We start from the raw sequence: 10,055 nt of genomic DNA on the forward strand, positions 1-10,055 counted from the left end.
ACGCTCTTCTTTACCCACAAAACAGTCTAAATAAAGGTATCCACTCTATGCACATATATCTCATATATCATACGTGTATATACACTCTTAAGTCATTCTAAATACACATCTCAAGAGTGGTCATACTACTTTATACAGATATAGAATATATATGAGTTATAATTAGACACCGCACACTTTTGGTGCGATGATTCTTCCACAAGTATAAATGCTTGTGGGGTGTAGGAAGCAAAGACCGATGTTTAAATCTCCAGGAGAGAGTTTCACACATATATACACTTAGATTAAGTTAGAAGAGAATTCTATCTTGTATAAAAAAGAAACAAGAAAAAAAAGAATATATATGAGTTATAATTAGAATTTAATATCAAACATAATGGAAAAATAAGTTACAAAGATAAGGGGGGTTAATGTGATATTAATTTATTTGTAGCAACAATTTGAGTTAAAATGATATAATAATATTTCATAATAAATTTTATAACAAAAAATTATAAATAAAATTATTTATTTATCTAATTTTATTAAAATACACCAACATTTGGTAAGGAATGGGCAACTGGTGAAGATACCATAACTGTAAAGGAAAAATTCTGCCAATGGAAAAGAGAGGATAGTGCTAACTATCAAGAAAATATTGATTGATTTGATGGGTTGAACATGCCAAATGTTGGATCATATTCTTCAATGCCCAAGCTCTTCCTTGTATTCATGTGAAACATCATCGAAAAGTCCAAAGAAACAATCTCAAATGCTTGGAGCACAAATTGAAAATTTTCAATTTGGAATTTACAGTGTGGCAACAATTATAAAGTAGGGAAATGATATTTCTAAGGAAGGGCTTGCTATCATAGAGAGTGGATTCCCACATTGTTATTTCGAGGAGAAAGTATTTATAGAATTGATGAGGATAAATACATGCACTAGATCACCTCCAACTTGATGCTCTCCTAATTCTTGTTAAGAATCCAAAATAAATGATAGTATTTTTTGATATTCTATCTTATTATAGGCGTAAAATTTTATTATCTAAGATGATGTATGGACCAAATGCTCCTTAGAAGTTTTTATTATTTTTTTTTTTTAGAGAATTAAATGCTCCTTAGAAGTTGGATAATCTTTTGTTAAATTTTTTGAAAATTCACTTTGGAAGAAGAGAGAAGACTACTATATGATGTGATGTGTGGTAATATTTATTTTTTTGAGAATCGATGTGTGGTAATAGTAGTTAAATTGCATGGTACTAAAAAAATGCAGGAAGTACTTTGCTTACTTTTGAAACGCTTTAACTTTGTATATGGTGGAGTTTGGGTAATAGTTAATGAGTTTGTAATCGGTGAATACAATGGAAGATCAGGTTTTATGTACTTGAATAGTAAGGATGACGGTTTTCTTTTAATTTGGGATTGTCATAACAGATGTGACTAGGGGTGTCCAACCAAACCCGGTACTTGACCCACTTGCCCAACCTGGCCGGTCCGGCCCGAGAACCGGCCGACCTGACGCTGGCGACGGTCAGCGGCGGATCTCCACTCCCAAAACCCGATACCGGCGGGTCGCTTGATGGGTTTGAGCATGGAAACCGATTTTCAACTGACTCAATTAGAAAAACGCCAGAAATAAGTTTCTCTGCCGTATGAAGTTGTTTGCCGATGATGATTTTGTCCAATCTGTCAAGCCAGATCTCGCCGGATCTCTTCGAGATCGGGCCTGATCTTGTTGAAATCTGCCAAGATCTCTTCAAAATCCAGACAATCTAACAAAAATAAGCAGATTTAGGCAAAATCCAGAAACGATTCACATAGTCCAAGCCCGACCAGAAACAGATGACATCCGACCACTCGAACCATTGCCTTTTGCGGGTCGGTAGCGGGTTCAATTTTAGGAGACCTGAATTGATCGGGTCGGTTTCGGGTTAGGCACAAACCCGACCTAGACCGACCCGTGGATAGGCCTAGATGTGACGGTCAAAATGAGCTTTTACTCCTTTTTCACAAACTTTCTAAAATGCCTCATTTCTAAAACTAATTAGGGAAATATTCTTATTTTGAAACTTGATTTTCTAAAAATCGAGTTTTAAATGTATAACTCGATTTTTGGAACATCAAGTTATAGCGAACGTGGACTTAGATTTTTTATTTTTAATTTTCAGTTCACTATAACTTGATGGTCCAAAAATCGAGTTTAAATTGAAACTTGATTTTTAGAAAATCGAGTTTCAAAACAGGGGCATTTTTCTAAATAGTTTCAGAATTGGGGCAAAATGCTAGATATTTTTTTAAAAAATGGCAAAAGCCTATTTTCTCCCAGATGTGACAAAGAAAGAGGTTGAGATAAAATGTTAAACTAACATATTTCTTTAAATTTAGTTAATCACATTATTTTTATTATATATAAATTATAAAATGAATGGATAGGGAAGAAGTTTAAATAATGTAATAATTATGAGGTGTCATTTTTTGTTAATTCTTTTTGTATATGGAGTTTCCATTTAAAAAATTCAACCAATCACTTTTTGTTTTTTTGGTTATAAATAAAATGGATGAGTGAAGAAAAATAAAATAAAATAGTAAGTGTGATGTGTTAAACTTTTATACTTGCCATCTTTTACTAATTTAAATAGTAATAAGTAATATTTTGTTATATAATAATTAAAAAAAAGTTACTTCTTATCATCATTTGTTAATATGATAAGTTATGAATGGTGAACTCAGGGTGTGTTTAGATACCACTTATTTGTTGAAAATTGAAAACACTATAGCAAAATAATTTTTAAATGTGTGAATAATGTCGTGAGACCCAAATTTATATTGAAATTTGTGTTTGAATAACTTTTGTGGGTTCGTGAACAGTGCCGTGAGACCCACATTGTTTCAGCAAAATGCACAAACATAGACTTAAACGCTATCCAAACTCCCTCTCAACCTACCAATAAGATTGAAAGTATGGAATAGTTGGTGGGCTTAGTTAGTTCAACTAACAATTTTTCTTGTGATCGAATAAGAAATATAGTAAAGTTTATAGTAGAAACTAATTAGTATCTTGGCCAGATAATAAAAACAATCATTAATTTATTATTAAACAATGTTATATGTTGAAATTTTATTGTATTTAAAAAATAATTTCTTTACATTGAGCACAATATACGAATGGAGAAAAGAACACCCATTTCCCTCCTCTCCATTGTTTGCCAAGTTTTGCAAGTACAAGGGTAGCTTTTTTAAACTTAACTCGAATATAATTCTTCATAAAAAGGGGGGGGAGACCTAGAATACAATTAAAAAGAGATTACATCAAATGAATCTTTGAGCGCATGATGTCAAGGGTGGCTCGATATTGTTGGTTAAAGAGAAAAATTCCAAATGGGATCTTTTTCTATTTAAAATATACTATTATAATGTTTTACATTTAAAAAATCATTCTTCTTTTCTTTTAAAATGCAAAATTATTCTTCTAAGAAAAGCAAAATTATTTCTATCTCTCCAGAAAAGAAAATTATTAATTAAGTTTATTTATTTAGATTTTACTAATATCAACTAATCCTCTCGTAACATAATTCATTTTAAGTATGATTTTATCTATTTTAATTTTGAATAACTTATTATTTGCATAAATAACGGCAAAAATCTCCACAATTTTGGTTTAAAAGTGCCAAACCAATTTTGACAATCGATTTGGGGAATCAATTCTCGCTCCTCAACCCATAAATAATTTCATACTTGCCATAAAATGATTAATAAAAGCTCATATGTGAACAATATTTTAAAAAATCACCTGTCACAATACATTGGGTTCTTCAAACAAATTTAAAAATATAATTGCATTAAATTAATTGTCCTTAAAAAGACAATATTGTTTGCTTTTCATTGGCCAATATAATTTTATGTGTTTGAATTTTTATATAACCTAATTTATTGGATATTTTTATTCCATATTCAAATTATGACAAAATTTAATATTGTTTTAATAAAAATTATTTAAATTGGTATTATTTTGATAACATTCAGGTATCTAGCAGCTTTTTTTTAGTTCAAGTTTTGAAAATAGGATTTTAGTGCATTCCCATTCGATGCTCTAAAACTTGTTTTTACTTTTTAGTTATTTTGCATTTTATTGTAGCACCAATTGCTTAAAAAAAAAAAAAAAACCCACACCTAGTGCTAGATTTTTTGGTTTTGCTAACATCATAGATGTCTATTGTAGCAATATCTATATCTTAATTAGATATTATTATTTTATTCTACCCCTATTATTTTTTAATCTTACTAAAAGAATTAAGTATGAGAAGTTGGATGTATTATTAAAATAGTAAGGTAAAGAAAAATAAAAAAAGAATATTTAAATAGTAGGGTAATAGATTATGAGATGTATGATTAATAATGTAAAATAAATAAAATAGATATTTGGTGATGAAAAATCTTTTTTTTAATTAATTAATTTATTTTTTGCATTTCTGGATGTGAATAATGTTTTTAAAAAATATGCCAGATTTTGATTTTCAAATAATTTCAAAGAAATAATAAATATTAAAAATATACTGTGTTATTTATCAAATTTTACCTTTATAGGTATAATACTTGACTACGTTTCAGCGACCAAAAAAAAACCCTTGACTAGTCTACGTGTCAATCTCTCTCTCTCTTTCAGAGTTCAGGGTAACTTGGATGATAAGCTGAGCAAAAGACTTGTAGGGAAAGTTTCAAGTCAAATGCAATATATATACGAACAATTCTAGGACATTATAGATGGCTCTCGCTCCTAGCTCAGTCCTAAATCTCTTCTTCCTCTTATTAAAACCTGTGTTTGTTTCTATATTTTTCTCTTCTTATTAATGAAAGTTGAAGTTATTGAAAAATGACAAGCATTGAAGGAATGGAATCGATGCCAGTGGGATTCAGATTCCACCCAACCGATGAAGAACTCGTGAGTCACTATCTGAGGCTCAAAATGGAAGGCAATGATTCCCAAGTCCATATCATCCCTGAAGTTAATGTTTGCAAGTGGGAGCCATCGGATTTACCTAGTATGTACTGCATTATCTTACTGACCCAAGTGCCAAAAATTTAATTTTAATTTTTAAAACAGTTTTCTCTTGCTTCAATTCCAAGAATTAATTGGTTTGCAATCTATTTTGTTCTTGTTCATGATCAATAGTTAGTTTTCATACTTTATTGTATTCAACTCTTAGTAACCATGCATTGAAGTTGAGAGTTTTTGCATGAAGTGTTTCCAACGGAGACTTTGAGAAAAAATGAAAAAGAAGAAAAAAAAAAGGGTGTTTTTGTAATGAAGGGTCTTGCTTTGTTTCATGATTGTGCAGAGTTCTCAGTGATCAAGTCAGATGATCAAGAATGGTTCTTCTTTAGTCCCCGGGATTTCAAGAGCTCCAACAGTAAGAGAACGAACAGGGCTACCAAATCCAGGTACTGGAAAGTCACAGGTAAAGATAGGAAGATCAAAGCTAGAGGCACCAACAATGTGATTGGTACAAAGAAGACGCTAGTGTTCCATAGAGGTCGTGTTCGTGATGGGGTCAGGACCAGCTGGGTTATGCACGAGTGTCAACCAACGGTAACTCTTCCTCACCAGGTTGATGGTGTTCATGTTAAATGCTCTTGATTTGGTACGCACATGAACATGATGTTAAATTATTCATTTTATTGGGATTATGATAGGTACTTTCCTTGTTTTACATGTTTTATTGTGTGTGCAATTAGAAGATTACTCTATGTATATAAGATGATTGGTAATGGAGTTTTCTTGTTGCGAGTTGATGGGTTCTATTATAAGTGGGTCAAAACCATATTTGGTCCATAAAGTTTGCCCAATTTTCCCATTCGATTGTTATACTGTTCTATTAAAAATGTAAAATGTTTCAATTTGGCCCTTACACTACAGAGCATGTTTATGATAAAAAAGGGGAAAAAAGGCTGTCTTAAAAAATATAAGTGAGCTGCACAAATGGATATAAAGAGAGCAGTTGGTTGGGACGAAACTATGTTGGGATTAAGGGGCTAATCTCCTTCCCCTAAGAAAAAATTTAATCGTGTTAAGTAACTTATATCTATTATTTATCAAAATTAAATTTTATTAGAGTTTAAACCTGTCAAAAAATATGAATTAACCCCAAAAAATAAACTAGTCTTTGATTTTTTTTTTTTGACACTCGTAAGAAGTTAAGAAAATATGATAGTATTTTATTACAAAAACAATAAGATTATAAAAGCCAAACTCAAATTCATTATTTCATTGTCAAATAAAGTACCTAGTTGCTTATTACTTTTGAAACTTTAGAGACCAGATTATAAAAATGGATAAACTTTCAGGGGCCAAATGTGGTGTTTGACCATTTAAGTTTCATTATAAAGCTAATTGGTGAAATTTTATTTGTCATCTCACGTACTTCATTATTGTTCACAACAAGGGATTCTGAACTTCATTGTTTGTATCCATAAAAACTAACATTTCTTAAACAGAAAGTATATTACTACTACTTGATGGACACCTAATGTCATCCTAGACTGTGATTGATGTGATTGGAAGAGTTTAGGTATATGCTTCTGATTTAGACGTTTGAAATTTGTGTTCTTGGTTTTTCTGAAACTTTTGTTATCTACTACCACAAAGTAATATCAGTTCATTCACTTGTGCAGAAAGCCTTTGTCCTCTGTCACTTAAAGAAAAATGGATGAGAAAACTAAAGTGACAACCTGCGATGAAGGTGAAGAAGGCAGCTATAATGCTTCTGATTTTGAAAATCCAGTGCTGGAGGATACAAATCCAGAGGTAAAAAGGAGCATGCCTTATGGATATTTCCAATATCTACCACGAGAAACAATTTGGAACTGATGTCTGCTTGTTTGCGATTTTTTATTCAGGTATATGATCACACAGAAGAAGACTTGGAATCAGTCCTACAGCTGCTGCAGCAGCCCCAGAATTATGATGCCTCTTCCTCACAGCTTCCATTATACAATCAGCCGGAACCCTCTTTCATGGATTCCACATTTACCAACGGCCATAATGAAGTGCAATTTCAGTCTGATCATAATGAACATGAAGAGGATCAAACAAAGTTTGTCCATTCACTTTTTGTTGACCAGGATGAGTACTCCTATGAAGAAATACTGCACTTCAGTGACACAGACACTGACACGGCCCAAGCACGGGTAAAAAACATATATTCTCCATCAGCTATTGGAGAATCTCATAGCTAATGAACTTTAAATCTCTATATCAGAGTAATACCAGGAACATTGTAATAATATAAATAAGTAATGCAGAGAGGATAAGAGGTTGACTCGTGCAAAAAGTCAAAGAGCTCAATATTTTCACATCATATGAGTGAACCACCTATACTCTCTGCATTACTGGCAGTCTGGCACTGTAGGCTTTCACAACTTCTGCTTTTGGACCTTGTTGTTTAGGAAACTTGGAAAATTAACTTGTCCACTTTCTGGGGAATTTCAACATTGTTTAATGAACATGTTGCTCCTAAAGAATACAGGCAAATGTCTATGGTTCAAAGTGGAACTGTTTCCTCTTCTAACCATGGCCAATACAGAGAAGAAACAAATGGTTTCCTTCATGATGATTTCTTGGGACTTGATGCTCCCTCTGTCAGTCCAGCGGCAGATGTACCTAAATTCATATGTTGCATTTCAAGAGTTAGTTCAGAATCTAGTCTAGAATCTCCTCTCAAGATAAGAGCCTCCAAACCTAAAAATTATCGAAGATCCCACCACGTTGTAGGAAAAGCAGCTGCTCGGAGAAGATTCCAATTGAAGCGTAGCAGTTCAAGTAAAGCAGTATCATCCCAAGAAGAGGTGAGAGAAACAAGCTGCAGCACATCACATCATGAATAGATTCTGTCTCTCTAATGAGACGTTCTTAAATGGGAAGGTAGCAAAATTTGTTTCAGGTTGCTTATATGCTAGCTGTTATATTTGGACTCTATGAATTTCTTTTGCAGGCCAAAGGGTGCTTCAGGACACAGTATTACAGTTGATCTGCCTAAGGAAGAAACCATTACTGAGTAACAAAGAGCAGAAAATTGCTCAAGGCAAAAGAAATCCTGAAATCAACAAGAGATGGGTCAGCTGGCAGTGATCCGAAGGGTTTTCTCATTTTCCAAGAGACATCTCTACTAGGCAATGAATCTATTCCACTCTTAATGTATTTTGTCAATATACTGATAGGTAGATTTTTGTTTGTGGTCTGTATTCGGGAAGTGGTGTCATATGGAAAATTGGTGCTAGCTTCATAAAAAGAAAAGAAAAAAAAAATTATAGTCAATTTCACATGAAGAATGCTACTTTTTTTTCTTTTTCTTTTTCTTTTTTTTTTCCTGCAGAATTGCTTTTCTGCATACTAGTTTTTATTTTTTTTTTCTACAGAATTGTTGGTCTGCAAACCAGTTTCTTGCTTCCCCTGAGTTTGCTGGTCTGCCAATCAACCCACACCCTCAATCACCCCCACAGTCAATGAGCCATCACCGCCACAACCACCATGACCCAAACCCACTAGTCTATAAAACGATTTCCATGACTGAAGACCCAAAACCTAAGACCCACAACCTCCACCATGATCTGAGAGGGAGACAAGCAAAATAGAGAGATGAAATAGATAGAGGGAGCAAAGCTCAACAGAGGGGAGTGAGATGAATGAGAGAGTGAAACGTGAGAGAGTACATAGAGAGGATGAAGAAAAATGGGAGAGGAGAGAGACAATTTATTAGAATTAAAAAATTCTTACAACCTGCTACAGTAGGTTCTATAAATAAGAACTCACTGTAGCGGGTTTGTAAAAATTTTTAAGTTTCCACCCCCGAATGGAGCATGTTTTTGGCGTGTGGAGCGTAAAATAGCAACTTGGAGGGTTTTACATCCCAATGCTAATGCTTAGGTTTTTTTTTTTTTTTTTTTTTTTTAAGCATATCCTACGCTCCTTGTATCACTTCTCATTAAGAGAAGTCAAACTTCTCCCAAGCTTTGGTCATTTCTCAATAAATGAGAAAGCTAGCTTTGAAGACTCTTGGAACAAGCTCATAAATGAGCTTTGACAAATGTGTGTGATGTAATCCAAGGGTGTCACGTGCACCCAACAGATAGAAAATATTTTAATTTTCCTCTTTTTTGTTTGGCTGGAGGTGAAAAAAGTAGAATGATGAAATAAATGAGTTTGTATAAATTTATTTATATACCATTGTTAAAAAAATGATACCTGATTAAAATAGAAAAGTGACAAGCAAAAAAAAAAAAAAAAAACAATCACCCAGATTTATTAAAAAAAAATTATGTCCAAAAAAAATTATGTCTAGTTAAAAAAAAAAGAAATGAAAAACAAAACAAAGCACCATGCCACTGCCCTAAGAAATCAGAAGAAAAAAAAAAGGAAAAAAAGAAGAAGAAAAGAGCAACATCTAAGGAAAGTTTTTTAAAAGAGAGAGAGAGAGAGAAAAGAAGAGAAGAGGCAAATGCCTAGTAAAACAAAAGGCTAAAAAAGAAAAGAAAAAAAGAGCAACGTTTTGAAGCCCATGTGCAACTTGCATTGCACATGAGCATTTTTGTCATTCAGCTATCAAATTTCCCCCACCAAGTTTTCTTCTCATTTTGGAAATAAAACTATCTGGTAGGCTCGGGAAGAAAACACCGGGCTCCACTTAATAATTGATATATTTATAGAAAATTTAAGGATAAAATACACAAATACCCCTTGGAACTTTAGGTCAAATCAAACCAACTATTATTCCACTTTGAAGTTTCTAATCCCTAAACTTAGAGAAATGATCAAATTAGTCATTAATCATTATGTTAGATGTTGGCTAGTTAAATGGATGGAATATGTTATCACATGTCGTGCACGATATTATGTTAATAAAAAATTATCTTAAAATTAAAACGTAATAAAAAAATTTTCTAATCTTTTATAATAAAAAAAATGTAAAAAAAATTATTTTAAATTTCATTTTCTTTAAGGGTCTGTTTGGTTGGAGGGGTGGAAAAGTGGGAGAATAAAAAATTGTGGAAGGATGGAAAAGATTTTATTTTCTCTCA

General features: G+C 32.6%; 1 pseudogene; it reads left to right on the forward strand.

Moving 5' to 3' along the window:
- Positions 1-4,778: 4,778 nt before the first annotated feature.
- On the forward strand, positions 4,779-8,365 carry LOC142629207 (uncharacterized; annotated as a pseudogene).
- Positions 8,366-10,055: the final 1,690 nt, after the last annotated feature.

Source organism: Castanea sativa, chromosome 1 (genome assembly GCF_040712315.1).
Source record: "Castanea sativa cultivar Marrone di Chiusa Pesio chromosome 1, ASM4071231v1".
Classification (NCBI taxonomy): Eukaryota; Viridiplantae; Streptophyta; class Magnoliopsida; order Fagales; family Fagaceae; genus Castanea; species Castanea sativa.